We start from the raw sequence: 23,451 nt of genomic DNA, 5'->3' as shown, positions 1-23,451 counted from the left end.
TTAAGAGACAGCTTTACAAACGTTATGCAAACAGGTGTCCACATTACTACAAATATTGGAAAATCTGAATGTGTACTGTCATTATAAAGATGTGCAAGGTATATAAGAAATCATTTATTTATTTGTGTAGTGCAGTTGATATATTTGTGAGCAAGTACTGAGAGACCAAGGTTGCAGTGCATGGGGGAGGTAACACACATCTGCATTGTAAATATCTATTTTCTTAGAAAGTGTCTTCCTTTTGTCTTTGTTTTCACACGTAATTTCATTGCATGAAGATTAAATGGACAGCAAACAAAAGTAATACATGCTATTGGTCATTTTGCATAGAGCACCTCAGAGCAGCAGAGTTGAGCGATAAATGGCAAAGTGTGCATGCAAGATACACACTTTTACTGTTTTCCCTGTTTGAGCATAGTTATGTGTACAGCAAATGCAAGCCTCAGTGATAAAATTATGCAAGTTGTGAGTACTGAGTGTTTGAAAAACACCTGCTGTTTATCTGGCTTCATGGAAGCAGGTGTAACTGCATTGGCACATTTCTTTTGGAGCACAGATGATATAGGGTTCTAATCCAAGTGTATGTAATAGCTTTAAATAAGAAGTGATAATGCAATGAAATAATTATTTATGCTACTTTCACTGTGTGGTATTGTATGTGACCTTACTGTAGTGTGTTTAAGCAGCATTGCATGGAGGTAACAACACCAGGGCAAGAGACATTCACCATAATTTGGCAATGGTGTTCAATGCCAAATTCCGTGCAAACACAGAGGTCAAAAAGTGAAGGGCTCCATTGCTTTTCTTGCTACTTATGTGTGCTGTGTGTGATTCTATTTTTTGACCGGGGGCGGCAAGGGAATGTAGGATAGAACCATAGCTATCCACTTCAACAGTGTAGCATGAAAATATGGTACAGAATATTAGCTAAATTTGGACTGCCACCTCAACAAAGAGGGGTGACGACAACACAATCATGTTGTATAGCCAACTGGACCGAATTAAGTGTGTAGGTATTTCTGGGTCAGGTAAGTAGAGGAGGCGAGGAAGCAGATGCACACAAACAAGACAAGACACAGGGACGGTGAGGTACACAAAAGGTTAGGGGACAACCATGATTGGGGTTAAGGAGGGGACAACAGAAGCCCATGCCCGTCAAACATGGGGATAGTGAGAGTTTAGTCCTCACCTCCAGGACTGTCATTACTGTCCCCTTACTCTGTTGGCTGCTGGAGTGCTTGACATCTCCTCCTCCAATGGACCATGAGGGATAGCAGTCTCTCCATCTGGCATAGGTGTACACCAAAGCTGCTTTCCATGACCCTACTCATTAACCCTGACAATTCCTGGTGGGTGATAAAATCCCCACCTCCCCCATTACTCCCGGAGGGTCCTGCAGCACCAGCTACCAGGGTAGTGCTACCTGAGGGGGTAGGTAGTGCATGGGAAACAGAGATAGGTTGGGTCCCAGATGTGTTGGGTGTCGGTGCCTGAGCCAGGGGAATGGGGACAGGCTGAACCACTGGGGTTGGCATACCTCCCTGTTCTGTAGAGCATTTTGTGGTTTGTTAGAGATGGATGGCATGGAAACATTTTAATGCCACATCAAAAAAAAGAGATAAGGGTTGGGGTGAGAGAAAAAAAGAGATAAAATTAATACCATCTTATGTGACATACAATGTATTATCACAATAATACAACTATTTTATCTGAAAGTTTACATTTAAGTATACTTCCTAACAACTGCAAGCTATAATTATGGATTGTTCAAAGTAATCCTTGCAATGTGCAGATATTGCACATAGGCTTGGACTAGTTATACAGATTAAAGTTAACAGCAGGGCATTTACACCACTTGTGTAGAATTTAATTAATGTGATATTTTTAAAGGATTGCACTATTTTATATTTGTTACTTGTGGTATTTGAACCCACAATGTTTGACTACAGTCTTACACTTGACTCCTAAAGTTGGTCTGTGCTACAGACTGAAGCATGCGTACTTGCTTTTAGAGTTAGGATATGCATGCTTACTCTGCTACAACTGTATAGAAAAGAAAAAAAAACATTTTTAATTTAAAATCTACAATAATACTTCTCTTGTGCTGCATACATACTTGTTGCTTCTGTCAGTCTCTCTAGACTCTCAGCATGGGCTTCCCTATTCACAATGATTTCTGCATTAGCTGTGTAAAGAAAAGAAGAGAAGAGAAGAGCATTGTACATATCCGTCTTGCATATATTTAGCTTTCTATCTATTACAAATTCTCTTTATTAGTATACTTACACAACTGTGGGATGTTGCTGGTTCTGAACTCATCCCTCTTGTGCCTTTTTAGGGCATTAAAGTGGTGCCTACTCTGTTGTCCAGTGCGTGGAATGTCAGTCACACTGGATGCAGCATTGGCTAGACTATTCCAAACTTCAGAATTGTACTTGGAGCAGGTATAGTCCTCCTGCAAAAGCCTTTGGCTGTGCTGCTTTGCAAGGAGTCCAGTAAAGATTCTGGACTCCTGAACACCCCAACTCTGTGTCCTAAATTGGGCACCTTCATTTCTAACACCAGACATGTCTAACCAGGAAACACAGCAATAGCTAATAATGATTTCCCGCCAATGTGTGTTATTGTGTTTACTGGTAGTATGCAAGCCTGAAAAACGATGCCAACTGCATTTGCATGACGTGAAGTGGAGAACAACAGTACCAAACAGACAGGGAAGCAGTTTTTGAAATTGGAAGGTTAATCTGACACTTGGTATTAACTTGAGGATTGTTTGCTGCTGAAACTGTTAGGTGATGTACTGGGGCATACATTTTATGACCTAATGCATATTTGGGGGGCTTTACACACTGATAATATTAATTTTTATAATGTGGTATTCAAACCTATGCATAAAAGACAAAATATTTTCTTCCAACCTGATGATTTTTCATCCTTCCCACAGAAAAAGTGCTTCTCAGACATAGTCATTATTTACATATGAATACACATGACAGACTGAGGGGTTAACCATTTCTGTATGTGACCTAACAAGATCCTGGTTTGTGCATCCCTGTGTTTATAACTATTACTGAAGTCTGAAGACCATCCAAGGCCAGAGAACATAATTATGATTACAGGAACATATCAGTCAGTATACCCTCAGTCATACATCCTCAAAACACAGTAAGGGTGTCTTATCCTTCATACATATAATTCATATGAGCTCTACCTGCTATGCACAGTTATTTATAACTATGTTTACATTGTTATAAGTGATATTTAATATGAAGTGAAATGTAACAACAGTAAAAATTTATGAAATTTCCTGAATTAGAACCCAGGACCATGTCTATGGTAGCCCTACACAGACATCTGTTGCCACAAGAATATTGAAATGACACTTGGATATTTTCCTGTTCATTACTATAAACTGAACTGTAGCAACAGTAAAATATGTTTAACGTCCTATAGTAGAACCCAGGACCATCTGTATTACAACCCTAGACTTATACCTGCTGTCACAGGAATAGTTAAATAACAGTTGGATATTTCCCTATTCATTAATCACTTCTACGTGTTAACCACTGCACGACACTGCTTAGCATGTTTGTATGATGGAAATTAAAAATTGCAACAATGTATCCTTTTTGAAGTTTAGAATGTCGTATCCTGTCTACAGGTGTTCTGTCTGCTTCCTGTGTGGGCATTTGTCCAGGTTTCTGTGATGGTAAGTGTCGCCCAAACATGATAAGCAAGGCTAAATTTGTTTTAGCCTTGTGATCAGGGTTTATTAGGTTGTTCTTGTTCTTCTTCTTACGGCTTTTCCCAGTTAGGGGTTACCACAGTGGAACTCCAGTCCGCTAATGATTGGCAGTAGATTTTTACGGTGCCAAGATGCCAGCTTGATGCCCAACCGTCAATGAAGGCATGCCCATTCACTCATGTCTTTCAAACGCCACTCGACCGCGGGGAGGACATGCAGACTCCACACAGAAGGTGCTTATTAGGTGTCATCCTTAAAAGACAAATGTGGAACTTGACCCTGATGTATTCATAGTATATGCTGAATGGATTAACATGTGTAGCAGATTTGCTACACGCACACACACACACACACACACACACACACACACACACACACACACACACACACACACACACACACAGGTGAATCACAGGCATAGTTGATATATTGATTATCAAATAAATACATTACATGACATTTATTGTGTTTATCTGTTTCCCATTTGTGCTAAGCCATACACCATGCAAATAATGACATTATAAAAAAATAAATCTAAATAAATAAACAATACTACAACAATATATGTTAGTACACATGAAAGATTTTTACACAAGTCTGGATTTGAACTCTCACAACAATGAACCTTCAAAACACAGTGCAATGGTGTCTTATCCCTCTTTGCCACATAAACAGTTTTGCAGTAGAGAATGAAAATAATTGTGCATACAAGCAAGTCCAAAATCATCCACAGTATCAGCAAGACATATGGCACTTGCACACTTCTAATTTGCTTGTACATGTATTAATTTAAGATGTAGTGCAATGAGTGATCTCATAACCATTTCTGACTATTGCCTGAAGAAATGCAGCTCTATCTTATCTCTGTATGTTGTTCAATCTTCTCTTATCTGAGCAGTAATCTGTGACATGCAATCTATAAGGCATTTTGTATCATTGCCCTTAAAATGTCAGAGAATATTAAATGACAATAATATACATTTTTCAGCCAGTGCAGAGAAGGTTAGACATTACTGAACGGAAACTGTGAAATGTGTGCTGCTTACTTATTTTTAAAACATTGATACAATTACTTCTACACTTTGTAAGTCTAACCTGGATGCCACACCCACTGGAGATTGGGGAGTCTGAATTGCTGTTGTGTTTTCCATCTCTCTACCAGTAATCATTCACAGTTGCAATCCATTAGCAATAAACACCAAAGGACTGCCTGCACTATGTTTACATCTGTTACACGGAGCTAAGAATTTGGGATTCAGCATTTTTAATGAGTTCACACCTCATTTGCATCTTCACCATGCTCACAACCCTGAATCTACACTATAAAAAGGTAACCATGTGCCTAGGGAACATGAAGGTAAGGAGACTTCTTTATGTGGATAACGCAGTTGAAGATAACACAGTTGAAGATTGATATTAATCTGGATTTATCTGCACAGAAGACTACTGATCTTGATAAGGTATGATTGCAATTTTCAATTAGATACTGGATATGCTCAGATGTCAGTCAGAAAAATATTTTTATATATGCATTAGCAAATGCTACTTTTATTAGTATGCACTTTTTAGACATTTGCTGATGGATGTAGGCATTCTGGACAGGGCATATTACTTTCACAAATGCACAGCCTTATTAACTTTCATCACAAGTGTTAAGTGTTACAACTGTTTCTCTTTACAATTTTCTATTGTTATTTCTGTAAAATGTAAATGTCCTGGATTGTCAATGACACAGGGGTGTTAGCCTTCTAGGATGACCCACAGACACCTCTAGGCGAGTACTGATCACAGGTACAGGTGACTGTCAATTGCATCAAAATGAATGTCCTGTGATAAATATGTACATGTTTTTGAGACAGTTTCTTTGATAGCAGTTATAGTAATTCACTGAAAGTTCTAATTCCTTACTTTGGTGGCAAAATGTGATTTGCTTGTTGTTTTGGGGGTGGAGGAGCCAAGTTCCATGTCTGTGTTGGCACACAGTAAATTGTTTGTACAGAGGTTTGCTTTGCTATTGTTACTCCTTAGTTTTGGATCCAACCTTGCTTTATGTCTGACTGTGATATGTTAAAACCACATAAATCCTTTTTTATATTTGAATATATTAACATTTTTTTCTCCAGTTGGAAATATTTAAAAAACTGCTTCCTTATGTTTTATATCTAAGCAGGACTTTTATTTATGTGTAATATCCTCCTTTTCTGTTTTATGTCACCTAGAACTACGGCACCCAAGCGTCCCGATCCCCACAAACCTCCTTTCAGTGACCCTGAGAATTATGTCATTCTACAAGCTTTTAGGTGACATGGTGGCTTTCTGCTTGAGAGAGGCCTTGGGGGTATGTCTGGAAGAATGCAAATTTGGCAGCAGATAGTGCAAGATGTGAATGCTGTTGGGGGCTGCAGCAGGACATATGATCAGGTGCATCATTGGGCCAGTGACATGATTTCATCAGCCTGCAGAGCAGCTGCAGTGGCCTGCGCACATATGGCTACTGGGAGGAGCCTGCTACAGAGCCACCACTGACACCAAATGAAGAGTTCCTGTCCACTGTCAGGGATCCAGAGAGCTCAGTGGAAAGTTCACAATAGCATGTGACTGATGTTGGTGCTGCTCTTTCAGGGAGGACAAGTATGTCCAAGAAAGATATGTCAATTGTGAAAATTTTCTTGTATAGTAAAATATTAACAGCAATACTTACAGCAGGTTTGTTTACCAATTTTTTTGGGGGGTGGGAGTAGTTGATACAGTTAACAACACATTCTGGTTCATTACACATTAGCTTGGGGTGAACAGGTCATCCAAGTTTCTGTTACATGCATTGTTAATGGACATATAAAGGGCCAAAACTTTTTCACCCCCTGAGTTACTATTAATTATGATGATGGTGTCCTTACCTTTTGCTTAACTTCTTCTAGGACCATCCTTCCTGGGAATTGGGAAATCATCTGCACAAGGTAAGCCAAACATTTTTATTTCAGTACTGATGAGCAGTTCACAGAAATATTTATTTTAGCCACATGTGTGATGTGGGTGTCAGTGTATTGCTTTACTGTCTGAAATAGTGGCACCACTGATAGTTTGTTAGCATATACTGAACTGTAGTAATGTAGTTATTAATTTCTTTCATGTGTTTGTTGCTTATTATCACAGGTGATTTTGACAGTGGCAGTGTAGGACTCTTACCATCTGATGCGAGAGCATAGGCAGACTCTGATGATGATGATGGCCAAACAGAGGCACATTCGGAGGGTGCAGAGCTTGAATCTGACACTGAGGTTGACATTTAGCCATCCTCTGTAATTCCATCAGACACAGCCAGTAGGCCTATGCCAACCCATTCCAGTGAGGCCTCAGCTATTGGACAGGTGGAGGGTTAGACACTCAAGGGTAGTGTGGTTACTGCAGCTTCAGTGCCTGTTGGCTCTGGCTTTAGCCAAAGTGTGGACAAGGTACCATGCAGGAGGGTTGTTAAGGGTGTTCAGAGGAGGCCTGCTGTCCATCCTCCATCTGATCCAGATGTGTGTTTCCGTGCCACTCGAGATATGTTCAGGGCTGTCATGATGGCACAGGCACATTCCAATAGGGCCTCTGAGGAAATGTCTAGGGTTGTAAATGTAGCACAGGCTAACATGCATGACTGCCTCCACCATGTTGCCAATTCAATGGATTGGATGAATGACAGTTTGAAACAGGACCATCTGCTGGGAGAGGGACAGCATCCATGTAGGTGTAGGTTAGCCACATCATCTATTGTTAGCCGACATGGCCACATCCAGTCATACTCCCATAGTGACACTGCTTCCATTGCTCCGTCAGTGGTTAAGGTGTCCACACCCTGACAAAGCAGGCCATGGGTTCATGGTGCTGGGCATGCTCATGCAGTAGTCATCAGTCACATTCAATTAGCAGCAGTGCATCTGACTGTAGGAATGGACATGCTAGTACAACTCCAGGCAGAGCCAGTTCTCATGATTGGCTATGATGACAATGAACTGTCACCTCTATCATTCATGGCTCACACCTGTCCGACATACTAAGGCATAGCGCTAGCACAGACCTTGGCTGTGTTCATGCAGACACTCATACACCAGTTTCACCAAGAGTGACTATACAGACACACACACAACGTTGCATGGTTCGGTTGTGAGACTTAAAGCTCTTTCTGTCTCAGTGGACATGTGATACTTTATCCAAATTTCTGCCTGTTTCCCTTTCTTACTCACACATACTAACCTTTTGAATCAGCCTTGGCTTCCTGCACCCTCCCCCACCCCTCCACCCCCACAATGTCCTGTACAAGTGACAACTATGCCATATCCTTGTTTTCTATCTTTTGGATTCAAGGATAAGTTTTGTGTTTGATGCTCAGGGTACATAACTGACAGTGCCTAGAATATCTGTGTTTTTGATGCTGTTTTGCTAATTGTACTGCTTTATTACAGGTTTTTATAATGTGTACATGCCTTCCACACTCTTAAAGCAAAAAAGGTGGACCAAGCCCTTAAAAAAGTGGGACAAAGACTGAATAATAGGGAGACTTTTTAAATATTTTGGTCTTACAAGGTTAGAGACAGTTGATAGAATCAAACCGTTTTTGCATCAGTATTTATAAGATTTCATTGTTTGATAACATTCATATTTTGTAACCTATAACTGTTACCATTGATTAATGTTCATTGTGTTCTATGTGGAGCTTTTCTCCCTGAGCCTCCGCTGAAAACAGAAACTTGTTGTCCATTCGGATTATCCCGGTAAACAAATGTTAAATAAATAAATAAATAAAATAAATAAATTCCTCTGAGGGATATGAAGTCTGTAACAGAAATGTGTGTCATTAATTTCTAACTTCTCTCTTTAATGATTTTCCAGTACAAAGTATGAGGCCAGACTGTGGGCATTCTGTGACAATCATTAATTTTGAGAGGTATGAATGTTTGAATCTTTGATGCCTGAGGCCTATTACTTGATAGAGGACACATACATTCACATAAGTCACTGTTGTCACATCTTGAAGCCATTGCTGTAAAAAGCAACCAGCTTTTACTTACTTACATTACTAAGTAACAGTATTCCAGGCTGTGCCATTCATTTGTATTTTTTTTCCTATTCCAGGTTCAGCACTTACCTTATAAATCCAGCAGTTTTAGTTCAGGGATAACTCTGTCTGATGCTAAGAGAACAAAGCTATTACATAGGCAGGTAAAGGTTGTGAGCGTTGCCTGACATTAATGTTACTATATGTATGTGCATAAGATGAAGGTTTTACCCCCTTAGGTGGTGAGTGAGTGTGTAATGTGTTGCCTCTTAGCCAATGTGGGGGCATATTGAACACACCTGCATCTGCCTACACCCACAGCATCAGCTGTATCCTCTTCTGACTCCTCGCTGGGATGTGGCTGTGGTGACCTTGCTAGTGGTAGTGAAATGTGTGCCCCTTCACCTTGTTGATCCTGCTGAAGCTGTTTTCTCAAGATGATGTTGTGCAGCATGGCACAGATGGTGAAGATTTCAGTACATGTATGTGAAGTATACTGTAGGGCTCCACCAGATGTAGCTAGGCACCAGAAATGCAGCTTCAGCACCCCAAACACATGATCTATGATATTTCTGGTTTGAGCATGTGCCTAATTATGGCGTTCTTCAGCAGGTGTGTGTGCATTTTTGATGCGCGTCATCAGCCACGATTCAAGTGCATAACCTGCATCCCCCAGTAAATGACCCTGTGGGATATCACCCCTAGTGAAGATCTGACACAGTTGGGAGTTGTGCCAGTTATGTGAATCATGGTAACTGCCTGGTTTGCCAGCACACACATTCAAGATGATTCCATTAGCGTTACACACAACTTCATAGTTAATGGAGTGGAAGCCCTTTCTATTTATGTAAACCCTTCCCTGATTTCTATATGTGTACAATCTATGGCACCCAGTACTTCAAGGTAGCTTGCTACAGGTTAGAACTCCTGCATATTTGTGGCCCTGTCCTCAGGTGTATGGGGAAAATACGTGGTCACTGGCATGTTGTAGCATAGTATTCAGGAATTGATGGAGGATCTTGGATGCTGATGCTTATGACACCCCCAGCATGTCCCTTGTTGGTCTCTAAAAGGTTCCTATAGCTAAAATTCTAAGTGTTACACATGCCTTTGTCCCCATCAGTATTGGTTCCCTCTATTTGCACATGGTCTGTATTGAGGATGACAGAGGTTGCAGAGTTCCTGTAGTGTATCTCTATCCACCCTGTAGCACTCTACAAGTTCCACCTCATGCAGATTGTGATAAGTTAATCAGGGTTCCTACTACCTGATTGAATGTTTAGGTTAGTGAATACCTAAATGTCTATCTGGTAATAGCGAAAGCTAAAAAAGCAAATGGACAATTTAACGCAGGAAAAGAATTCCCTTGGCTGTTATGCGGATTTTACCCCTTTCCCCACTGTAGAGCGATCTCAGAGTTGGTATATTTAGTTGGGGGGGTGTGGGGAGTGAAGCCCCCCCCCGCTTCATTTTGGTTTAAATTTTTTTTTGTGGATGAGGGAATTCATTCCCTACATTAAATTGGCCATTCACTGTTTCAATTTTTCGACATTACCAGTTCAACGTTTGGGTATTCACTAACCTAAACGTTCGATCGGGTAATATAGACATATTAATCAGGGTCTGAAAAGTCTTCTCCTTCTTGGCCCTGGTCTATTAGCAGGAGTAGCAGCAGCATAGACTTCAGCCTGTTGCACATATACACGAATTAAAGCAACAGCAGCACCTGACATTATTTCTGTGTAGACTCCTTTCCATGGTTGTATTCCAATAGGTTTTGGAATTCACAGGGAAAACCAGCACTGAGTCTACATGGCTGCTTTATAGCTTGTTGAATAGCTCCTCCATCTTGGATTGGCTGATTAGCATGCAGTTCAACTACTTATCTGTAATTAGCATGCCATGGTGTTTACCATGTTTGTGCGGCTCTACATGCCATGTTGAGCCACTTACTGAATGCAATATGATGTGCTACCATATGTGCATTGCACCACAATGGACACATGGTCTTAGCGGATCATGTAGAGTTTTTTGAATCTGCCCCAGTATCTTTTTTGCAAATAAAATTGCTTTTATTCATGTGACTACAAATATAAGCACAATATCAAAAACTACAGGCAGCTGTCCTTTGCCTTTCCAGATCTTTTAAGTGACAACTGTCAGCCACCAGTGAATGAATAGAGATAACAATTTTCACATCTAGCTGGAGTGTAAAGGAGGAAGAGTATGGAATTTTTTAAGGAATACAGCTTTCAACATCAGCTCTGTGGTGTGTAGGGATGAAGCTCTGAGTATGACCCAGACAACTTTCATACCTAGCAGGAGTGTAAGGGGCAAAAGGATATGAATTTTTTAATTCATTAACACTTACCTGGTGTGGAACCTCTAGCAGCCTACACACATCTTGCATTCCACAGCATTTTCTGAATAATAAAGTATTTCGGCTTTTAGGGGTTGCCACAGCAGAACTCCGGTCCGCTAATGATTGGCAGTGGATTTTTATGGTGCCGAGGTGCCAGCCCGACACCCAACCTTCAAAGAAGGCACACCCATTCATGCATGCACCTGCATGTCTTTAATGTCACTCAACTGTGGAGAGGACATGCAGACTCCACACAGAAGGCGCTCCAGCCAAGAATAGAATGAGAGAACCTCTTGCTGTGAGGTGACAACACTAACAGCTGCACCACCGTGGCCTATATTTTCTGAATAATAAACTTAAAAGAATACGATTAACAAATGTAAATATTTTGTGAATAATAAAAGCTTTTAAATCTGTACAAATAGCAAAGTTATCAGAAGTGTTCTTTACAGAAATAATAGTCAGTGCATTCATAGTATTTTCCATAAATACTATAATATATTATGATGCACACACACCCCAAATTATATTTTTAAACTTTCAAAAACAAATTTGCATATCTCGGAAACTATATATCCTAGATATATATCGTTAGAACTTTTTTGTTAACCAGACATAAGCTTTCACAACAACAGAAAATTCTACTATAAATGCATGTTTATTGAGATATTTACAGATATATGAAAACTTATGTTTAATTATATAATTAACAGTACAAATAATACTGGATATCTCTCAAGATGTGCAGCTTTTACTGCAAATATCAAAGACAGTTTTCTTCAAAGACATCTAAAGTTTCAACTAATGTCGTGCAACAGTTTGTAAGTCACTTGTTTTTTGAAGTATTAAGTTATATGGAAATATTGCTTATTTTCATAATAACTAATAAACAACTATCAATATTTCCAGTAAAGTGTGATATAAGCCAACATTTTCAATTAATTGTCCTGTTTTCTGCTTTGGTGTTTCACACCATACACCTTATTTGTCATCAGGTCTCATAGTTATGAAAATATGAACATTAATATGAAAATATGAATAATAAGTGGCAAACAAAGATTAATTTCTCCACTGCAGGACATAGGATCGTAGGAGGTTACTAGGCTATTGGCCCTAGGACTTTTACAAGCCTAGACATGCTATACCCTTCTTCCCTTATAGACCAAGAGATATAGTCTATATTAGCACAAAAATCAATGATCAGCACCAACTGCCCCTATCCAAGAGGGACATGGGTGAAACCCCCGACTAATAATCTTAGTGATATTTTGTTAATAATTATTTAGCTTTTCTAACACTGCTCATTATTAGCTGGTAAAACACTTAGTTAAAGAAACCATACCCAAAGTTCTGAACACCATAAGGAGGTATGGGTGCGAAACTGAAGTATACAAAAAAGATGTTACAGGTTTGAGTGAGTTGAGAAATACATCTTTATGCATCATCTCTGTAGTGTGTAGGGATGAAGTTCTGAGTATGACCCAGACACCATGAGTCCAACTAGTGGTTTGGGTGCTTGAAGAGCTGGACAGATGAGGGAAGGAATGAGCAGCTCACACCAGCTTACCAGTCCTTGCAGGAGGGAAATGGTGGTCCTGGTCAGCCAAAATACTCTAGAGCAAAATGAGGCCTGCATAACAATAACAGCAGCAGAGCTGGGTGACAGGGTCTTGGCATTCCAGAAACCAGTGATGGTAGCCCTCACTGGCATGTACATGGGGGCATGCATACATGCCAGAGGAGGCACAGTACAACCCTGTAGTGATGTGGGTAGTTATATCAATCACTGATGGTAGCTTTAGGGACTCAAACACAAAACTCCTGATGACTGCTTGTTTGATGGCTCCTGAGGAAGGAAGGAAGAGAGGAAGAGCTGATGGTTGGAATGTAACATGGAGAAATGGCATAAAAATGAATACAGCTTTGGTCACTTACAAAATCTTGCATTTCCACCTTTTCCGCAGATTTAGAATGGATCATTAAAGTCTTTTACTAGCTTATAGAAACCACAGATTAAAGTAATTCATAGATTCAAGCTTTTCTCTTTCCTCTCAATTCCTCTTGAACTATAAAAGAAAACACTGAACAAAGATCTGAAATTTAGTTACTTTAACTATACTATACTATACCATCACTATAACAGTGACCCCCCAAATCCCATTATGTGTCAATGGCATAAGAATTCGTTACTTCCTTATGTCTGGCATGTCATACAAAGTATTATGGGACAGAGAAAGGCTTAAGGGAGTACAAGATCACGATGATACATCAAACCCCATTGGTAGCCATGTTGTGGCTAAAATTACAAATAAAGCACTTAGAGTGATTTTGAGGTGTTAAAATAGGTCAGGAGACAAAGATAGAGTGAATAAACAGTGTTTTTAGTTATAGGGTGGGGTTTCCCTTTAAATATAGCATACTACTACAGGTCTGACATCTTTGTGCTCCTTTCAGAAGGACAACAAGTAGAGCACGAACAAGTGTAAGTGTTAATAAATTTGTTGCAGAATACAGTGTAAAGTTGTGCCACCACAAAAGGAAGGATGACAGACATTTAATATAATGCAAATTAGAAATTAAAAATCCTTTTATAATGTAGTTCAATTAGGAGTGTGCAGTATTCACTGTAATTTGAATCTGTGGTGATCTTATAGGTTCATAGGTTGGTACTGGACTATCTGCCCGAAGGCATATATTAGCCCAGCCACGTTGTGCAGTATTCACCGCTCCTTTAGTAGTTCCCTAGACCCTTGTACTAGCAGCTAGTACCCTTGGTCCCTATCTACTAGTGCTGTTGGTGTGATCCCCGGTGTGAACTTTCTGTTACCCATCCACTCATCAAGGTTCCTCTTGAAGAGTGATAGTGAGGAGCTCTGTCTTATGTAGATCGGGACCCTGTTCCATAGTAAGGGAAGTCTCTGCGTAGGGAATCTATCCCTCCAGCATGTTCTATTCATTGTTGTGTTGAGGTTTATATCCCTAAAGCGTGTAGCTCGAGTAGATTTGTTTTTGCTAAGATGGAGCATGTTCAACAATTCTCAGTTGGACATGGCTCTGTACGTTAGACAGAGATCGCCTCTGAGAAAGCGGTATGCAACAGAGAACAGTCTTAGCATCTGAGTATCTTGCATTACTACTATTACCTGTCTGATGAAGTACCATAATAAATGAATTGTTCTCAGCATTTCATAATTCCCCACACAAGCCATCCTACACAAAGGCATCTAAAATCCTTAACAATATAAGTAGCCCATAAAGTGTGACAGCTGGATCAATCTCTACATTCTGAAATTCTGGTTACTTAATTATAACACAATAATTTTAATACTTCTTCCTTACATTTTGGCATTTCAAAAGGAAAAATATGGCTTTTGTTTCATTCTTGTACTTCCCATTTTGGCAACTTGCCTTGGCCTGTTTGCTTCCATTGCCTCAGGTATATGTAGTTGCAATCATTAGTAATGCATACTCCAGCACATGCTTCCGTGTGCAGGACCTGGTTAAAAAAAAAAAAAAAAAAAAAAAAAAAAAATAGGCTAACGCTCAAAAGGATGTTTATCCTTTATGCATACATGAACACTGCTGTAATGGAACTGCTTACATCCTCCCTGAAACTCAAAGTTAAGGCAAAGAGTTATCATCACACAGTGAGTATGATATCCAGGCCTTCATAATGCAGGTTGTGTTGCTGCTTACAAAAAGCACAAATGAATACAGAAACTTCTATTTGCAGAAATTTAGCCAAATGTTTTCCCTGTCACAGCTGGTGTTTTCTGAAACAGAATTTCCTGCATAATCTTTTGCTTTTTGTTAAATATGCGATTACAGCAAGTTGCTCTCAGTGTTAAGACTTTGAGAGTCTCACAGCCCCATTATTTGCTGGGTGTATGCAGCAAGTTTCTGCAATGCTGCAGTTTTGCCAACAGGAGGAGCAAGTTCCACACAAATTCTTCATTTCTTACTTTACCAACACATTTGTAGAATTTTATATTTATTACTTTATAGTTTGGTTGTTCAGTGTCCCTGTTTGTCTCAGAATTCTAACTTGTTCCTCATATACATTTTTCATTTTATAATAGAATGCTGGCATTAGACGCCTAAAGCGATTTAATGTTAATTAAAGGCATGCTATCTTCCAGAAAACATTTCAACAATAGTTAAATGTCATTAACTTAATGAATTCATTGATAAGTATTTTCACTCCTTATTCCTGGGGACAATATCCATAGTGAAATCTATGCTGTCACTAACAATGCAACAATTAAACAGGCTAAGCCACATCATTAATTTATTGAGCAAGAAGCTGAAGGTTTCGAGACTGTAGGGGTTTCAACTCTCTACTGATTTCTCCATGACTGAACTTAATACTTGAAGGGTTTCCTGGTTCATAGTGAATAAAAAGTTCCTTTTGTAGAGAAAAATAAAATGATCCTTCTTTCACTGGGCATATGTATCACACATGATTCACAGAAGTTTGCACTTAAATACAAGTGGCTGTTGCAGTTAATCACAACGAGAGATAACTGAATGTGATTAAAAACACTGGGAATACTAAGCATTAACAGCATGCTACCACCTGAATGCTGTTTTTACCTAGTTCTATCTACCGGCCCACTTCGTAATTCATAGAAATAAATACGGCAGCCCATCTGTAATGCTGGGCCATATTTATGGTTCAGTGATGCATGCTGAAATTTTCATTAGGCAGTAGACAGCACCTGTTTTGCTCATGGAGTATGGGGTACGTGTGGCAGAGCTGTTGCTGTAGCTGTCCAGTGCTACAACAGCTATTTGGATGTCTTGTATTAAGAACATTGGGACATACTAGGCAAGCGACCATGGGATCATAAGATGCCTCGCCACATACATCATTAAGCAGACAAACTTAAAAGCTCTTACCACCCTTTTTAACCATTTAATAGTGCTCACCTCCCAAATTCCTCATCATATTTATAATAGGAAGAAATAACTTTAACTAGTGGTATACATAGTTTCTCTAATAGAAATACATGCCAAGCCTAACTGCAGTGCGACATCAGGTTGATGGTGTAAAGATATGGTGAGCATGAGGGTTGTGCTAAGCTGCTGAAATCTGTATATGTTATTCATGACAGCTCTGTGTGGAGCCTTCCTTTTGAACTGAGAGTTATGGCTAAGCTCAGCAAGAATAGCTTGGCACAGGGTAATGCTGAGCTGCTTGTTGAATTTTCTGAATCTAGTCATTTCTGTGAGCAATAACCAATAACAGTCAAAAGCAAAAGAGAGAGCCAGCAAACAGTGACTGGAGAAATAAAAATATGTATTAAATAAGCATATTCACAGCAAAATACAGACCGGTTTTGGCTGGCAAAGCACAGCCTTCCTCAGTGTATAAAAAATCACAAAATACACAGCTGTTTTTAACTAATATGCAAGCAGTCTATTGGACAAAACTTAAAGGTGTTCATTAAGCCCCGGGGGGAATAACCCTCCCAGTCTGATGATCCATTTCTTTTCCTTAACATTTAATATAGAATGCCATCCTGTTTTATTGGCATGATTCCCATGTATTATATCAATAATAATAAACATGAACTTGGCTGTGGGGTGAACTAGTTGGTGCTTGTAAAGAGCATTATGTATTCTTTTTTACAAAGACAAAAATCCAATACCATATACGCTGTTCCTTATGGCAATAAAACGTCTTGTAGCTTCCAATCACAGTAATGTCAAAACGAAACGTAACAGGCACTTCTTAATATTCCATAAAACTTTTATTGACAAGAAACACAGTGAGCGCTTTCGCCAATAGGCTTCATCAGACTTATAATACTTAGCAGCCTTTCAGACATTTAAAAAGCCCCCCATAGGATTTGATTGGTTGTTCCAAACAGCCTTCAGACTCTAACATTATTTAAAGTGCTCAGTGCATATGCTTGTTAAAATCAAATAAAAATACTCATAAACTAAAAAATGCTGTATGCCATTAAAATCAAGATCATATTTAGAACATTGTTGTGTACCCTATTATACAAGAATTAATAAGTCCATATGACAATAAATAGAATTATACAGCAATTTCAAACTGGAGTATAGTACTATCAAAGCGACTCCACACTCAACTAAAACATCACCACTGTTCCATCATTAATACAATATCAAGTTAAAATTTAGAACAAATGGCAAAGCAAGATGCTGACTTTATTAATTCACTTGCAGAATCAAGAATACTGGAACGAACTGCCAAGGATATCAAGAACTTCATTAGCCATGTTGGAACATCGCAAGGGCATATTTACTTCGCCAAATCCTACCATTTGTTATTGAAAACTAACAAAGCACTAGCAGGAAGTGGGAGGACTAAGTCAACCTACTTATAAATTTGATATGTCCTATCCACCTATTCACCAGTTCCCCCTCTCTTTATTGAAAAGAGAACTGGAAAGAAAACTGGCAAAAGAGGGGAATGCTTCACCAACCTACATGAAAATTTAAATTTAATACAACCTATCTCCCTATACTGAGCGTATCTAAAAAGAGGGTCGAGTAGTGTGTATTCCTACCGAAAGTGCATAAAGCATATGGAAAATGGTATACATCAAATATCCTATAACTAAATTAATAAAAAACCTACATCATGTATCTAGGAGTACAGTGTTAAAATACCATCATGATCACAGGGACCCCATGTTCTAAAAGGCATCAATGTGTATAAGAATGACCAACTCTCAAACCAGAGCAGCAGACTAGGTAAATCAGAAGAGGGAATTCAGAGTGTTTACAGTCAATAAAAATACATACTATATGTGTATTGTAAAGCAATTTACAAATTGCTCTTTGTAATTGGCTGGAAGTTTCCAACTTATATAGTTTGGACTTCAATGCCTTCTTGGTTGGTCTAGCACAACACGTTCTTACCAGTAATGTTTTCTATTACAAAGAGCAATGTTTCTGGCAAACTAAAGGCACTGCTATGGGGGCCTCTTTTGCCCCCATATACGCTGATCTCTTTATGGCCTATGTTGAGAAATGCATTTTATATGACAAGGATAGAAACATTTTTCTAGCTCAGATTGACATATGGAGACGTTACCTGGATGACGTTTGGCTAGTTTGGAAGGGGGATGATTGTTCCTTATTGGAATTTGTTACCTATTTGAACAACAATGTATGGGGATTGCACTTTACGGCAAATTTTGATATGAACACTATTACATTTTTGGATGTACTAATCAAGAGATCATCTAATCATACATTATGTACAGAAGTATATAGGAAATTTCCTGAATATAATTCCATCTTACATGCTTCAAGTTACCATCCGCCTCACATAGCACGAAACATTCCAAAGTCCCAATTTATACGTGCAAAACGTATTTGTTCAGATGATATTACTTTTTGTAAGCACAAAACAGATTTAACCACCAGATTCAAACTTTGTGGTTACAAGACTGGTGATATTTTAGTGGCCAGTCACCAGGTTAGTTCCATGGAGAGATCAGACCTTCTTACATATAGGGCACATACCAACAGACCATCACAACCCATCAGGTTCACCACTACGTATGCCAGGAATTCTAACCGTCTTATCCAAAGTGTACGTAGACATTGGAATATACTTCAATGTGACTCTGATATTACCAACATTATTCCAGACAGTTGTTTGTTTTCTTATAGGAAAGGAAAAAACCTAAATTCTTTTTTTCAATCATTACAAACACAGGGATACCGGGACAAATGAATTACTACAAACAACATTATCTGGTGAACCTTTATATGGTTGTTTTCCCTGTGGTCATTGCACCAATTGCCAATATATTCACAAATCTAAACAATTTTCCAGCCGTAATTGTCCCAGGGTATTTGACTTGAACTTCTTTTCAAATTGTTCAAGTGATTGGATTATTTATTTGGCCACTTGCAACTGTGGCTCTTTTTATGTGGGACAGACATCACGACCCTTAAGAATACGCATTTCTGAACATATTAGCAACATTAAACAAAAAAGAATACATAATGCTCTTTACAAGCACCAACTAGTTCACCCCACAGCCAAGTTCATGTTTATTATTATTGATATAATACATGGGAATCGTGCCAATAAAACAGGATGGCATTCTATATTAAATGTTAAGGAAAAGAAATGGATCATCAGACTGGGAGGGTTATTCCCCCCAGGGCTTAATGAACACCTTTAAGTTTTGTCCAATAGACTGCTTGCATATTAGTTAAAAACAGCTGTGTATTTTGTGATTTTTTTATAGACTGAGGAAGGCTGTGCTTTGTCAGCCAAAACTGGTCTGTATTTTGCTGTGAATATGCTTATTTAATACATATTTTTATTTCTCCAGTCACTGTTTGCTGGCTCTCTCTTTTGCTTTTGACTGGTATTGTTTTTTTGAGCCGTGCAATTGTCTACGCGCAGGAGGTTCGTTGATTGTGTTGCAATAACCAATAAGCCAAAAAGAAGTGTAGTTTCTACCACACTCTCAGGGGCATACTCAAAACAGAGAAGTGATTTTCAAATGCCATTAAGTAAATGTTTATAACAGAAAAGTACAGGTAACACTTAATGTGTATGAAAAGTGTAATAATTAGCCAGAAAGCTTATCAGCTTGCTGCCATCATAGTTTTATTCTAGAATAATAAAAAGATAAATAAGTATCATCCCACTGGTTGAGTGTGGGACTCAGGTGTGTGAGGACGTGCCAAAGTGAGGGAATGAGTAGCCAGAGTCCAGCTGTCTCATCATAAAGGGATGTTGATAGTGCTTACTACTACAACAGGCAGGCCAACAAATTATGCCTTGGGTGCTGCTGGACATCTTGGGGCACATATAAGAAAGGAGAGGCACATTCCCCACTGTGTTCCATTTTGTGTAGCTCCTACTACATAGAGCATAATCAGTCAATTACTTACCTGTTTATCCACTGCAAATAATAATCCTCACGGTTCTTTAACCTCTTCTGACACATTAGATACTTGATAGATAAATGCTGCTGGAACAACATCAGTTACTCATCTAAGTCTTAAATAAAGCAAATATACTCAGGGAAGCCTGAGTTTGGTGCCCATGATCTATGTAGAAAATTGTAGAAAGATAAAGGATTTAGAAAAAAGTGTGTAAATTCACTTTTAAAATGGCAATGTGGCAGCAGAATGGTGGCAAATTAGCTAATAAAAGTAATAGTAATAAAATGACTACCTTGCCCACCCTACAAGTTGCTCAAGTCTACTTCTGTGTGTAGTTAAAGTCTGAATTCACATTTTTCTTAAACGTAAAATAGACTATATTATGCATATGCAGTATCAGAATAAAGCAGCTAATATTCATCCCACTGGTACAGAGGGTAAAGCCCTTACTGTACCCCAGACAACCTATGACTGACTAGCAGCACTGATGCTAGAGGGGCAGGGTAGGGGAGGATGAGAGTCAGTGGCCAATACCAGCTCACCCATCCTGGGGGGAGGGAGGCAACCTAGGCTTGCTGCAATCACTGCATTATTAGTCTGATGAGCTTCATGCTGCAAGTGGTGTAGTGCTTGGTCGGGAGGTTACATATGCACGGAAGTGTGCACTTACCTTCAGAAGGCAGCAACTGTGGAGCTCCCAAGTCTGCTGCTGCTGCTGTTGCTGGGTAGTGGGGGTTAGGGCAGACTCTCTGGCCACAGTATGATACTGCAAAGGTGTCTTCAGTCTTCTCACTGGACCCTGACATATGTTAGTTTGAGGATGAGGTAGGTTAAGCAGGTTTGGTCAATCAAGTGAATGAGGAGAGGCACTGGTGGCAGCTGATGGTCAGAAAAAAATAAGCAGCTGGTGTTAAAAGTAATCAAGACCCCGATGAAGAATCTAATATTTTGTCTCAAGTGTAATTTATCTTGTAGCATTATTTGTTCACTGTCCTACATATATAGCAACATAGTATAACAACATCTGCAATGTACACAGGGAAATATAACAATGATATGCAGTTGGCTTATTACACACACAATAGATGTAGCTGTTAATCTTTTAATGGTTCTGTTATTTATTTATTTATTTATTTACTTATTTACTCATTGTTTGCAAAATTCTGACATCAATGTTCAAGAGATTGTATTATTTGCAGGCCATCATATTCATACTTTGTCTACAGATACATAACAGTACTGTATTTAGTATACTCTCATGTCAGTAGTGCACTTTATAAATGGATCATGCTAGTGATGTGAAGACATACTATTTTTATGAACTGTGCACTACTACACATAGTACCCATGTGTGTACTATATGCACCAGTGTAAGGGAATGGGCTCATCCTAATTAACAAAGGGCTCTAAATATTGAGGTAACATATTCTAAACATAATTACTTACTTTATAATAACAAAATGCATAATAATGTACTTTTTCAGTGATGACAGGTACTGTTTACAGATTACCATTCCCAGTGAAAGTCTAACTTTACTGAAGTATAAAGAAGTATTAAAGTACTGTCCCATTCTCACAAAGATTATAGAATGAAATGGACTGAAAGCAGTTGCCACACACACACACATACCTGCAACATCTGGCATTCACTCAAATAAAAGTTTATTTTTTGCATTTCCAAAACTGTTAGCACGGTCAAACTAAAGTACATCAGAAGTACCAGTTTCAAAATTATTTTTTGCACTTCCAAAACTGTTAGCACGGTCAAACTAAAGTACATCAGAAGTACCAGTTTCAAAATTAGAATCATAGGATAGACTTCTGAAATATTACCTTGATGCCTGAAACAGCTTGTCTAACTTGCCAGCTCCAGTAGCACAGAAGGGATAAAGCCCAGACTATGACCTCAGTAACTTTAGTTTGACTAGCAGCTCAGACAACTGTTGCAGCTGATGTAGGAAGAAGTGGAATGATAAGGCTCAGCCTGCTCCCCTCTTGCCAAAAGGAGAAGAGAGTATATTCATGCACTGGCCAGTGAGTTCTTTTCAGGGAAGGCCAAAGCCAGTATTCATACTGACTAGAGGGAATTTGGCCAGAGCAGTGGAGAACTTCACCATACATTTTGTCCACTAGGTGATGCTGTAGGGCTGCTGCCAAGATTAAAGTTTTACAAGATGGAGGAGGAAAGGAGACAGCAGGATGAGAGTGGATTGATGTAGTATACTGAATTATCACAAACAGATTCTGTAAGAGAGGAGGCTGTTGTTGCAGAGTTGGAGGAAGGGGGGGTCTAGAAACTCTTGTGTTGATGGAGATGATAGATTAAGATAAGTTGAATGGCGATAAGATAGTAAGTTGGGTTAATATTGTGGATCACGTGTTGGGAGAGGTAACACAGGAGCAGAAGCACAGCTCACTTTAATAGTGCCTGAGCTACTCTTTTTGGTATCATCCCACCTCCACAGCTCTTCAATTGAAGAGCAAAAAAAAAAAGCAAACTCCTTGTACTTGCACACTTGTCAGGTGACCAGATGAATACCCCCTCCCTCCTGCCCCAGCTCTTCAATAGAAGAACAAAAACAAACAAACATAAATGTAAAAATGCCCATAATCAGGTGCCAGGCTTCCTGAAATGCAGGAATCAGCCATGTCCCATTTCTGTATCCTGTCCACGACCCTCCTTCCTCCTATTTTAGTAAAAAGAAAAAAAAAGAAAAAAAGAAATATTTTCTTTTAACTGTAGCAAATTGCTTTCTACAAATGTAGCAAGCAGTTACTATAGTTTAAACCACACACTGAGTACACTGAGTACTACAGCACTCAGATTTGAATGCAAATGCTATATTGTCTTGTAAAAGCCAGTATGCACTAAAGAGTAATCGGGATGATAAACTGGACGATCGATCACTTCCATCCCAATTAATAGCTATCAAGTTATGGCCAGTATTATTTTACATTTGGGATTTAAAGTACAGGACATAAGAGCATTAGTACTCCTAGGAACAGAAGACTTTTGCAAGGATACTTTTGAAACTTTTAATTTTCTTGAAAAATTTATGAATGAACTGGAGAAAAAGAGCTCATTGGCACCATAGAATAAGTATATTTTTCAGAACCTGGGACTGCAGTTAAAGAAGAAAATAAATGTGCGGTTCAAAGCATTAGACATAAAGGAACTTGAGATAAAGACTCTTTCTGCCTGTTTGTAATAAGGTGTACGAAGTTAGAAATGCATGATAAAAGAAATGTTTGGTCAAGGGGGTGAGAGGTATGTGCATTAGGGAAACTGCAGCATATTTCAACTGTTATAATTATGAACGGGAACAGGGAGCATTAAGGTATTGGAATCAACCTAAAGCATGTTTATTTATTTATTTATTTTTCGGAGTGACAATCACTTGGTGCGACACTTTC

Source organism: Protopterus annectens, chromosome 1.part0 (genome assembly GCF_019279795.1).
Source record: "Protopterus annectens isolate FY-2018-M chromosome 1.part0, PAN1.0, whole genome shotgun sequence".
In the NCBI taxonomy this organism is placed as follows: domain Eukaryota; kingdom Metazoa; phylum Chordata; order Ceratodontiformes; family Protopteridae; genus Protopterus; species Protopterus annectens.
This window is presented reverse-complemented; position numbering follows the sequence as displayed.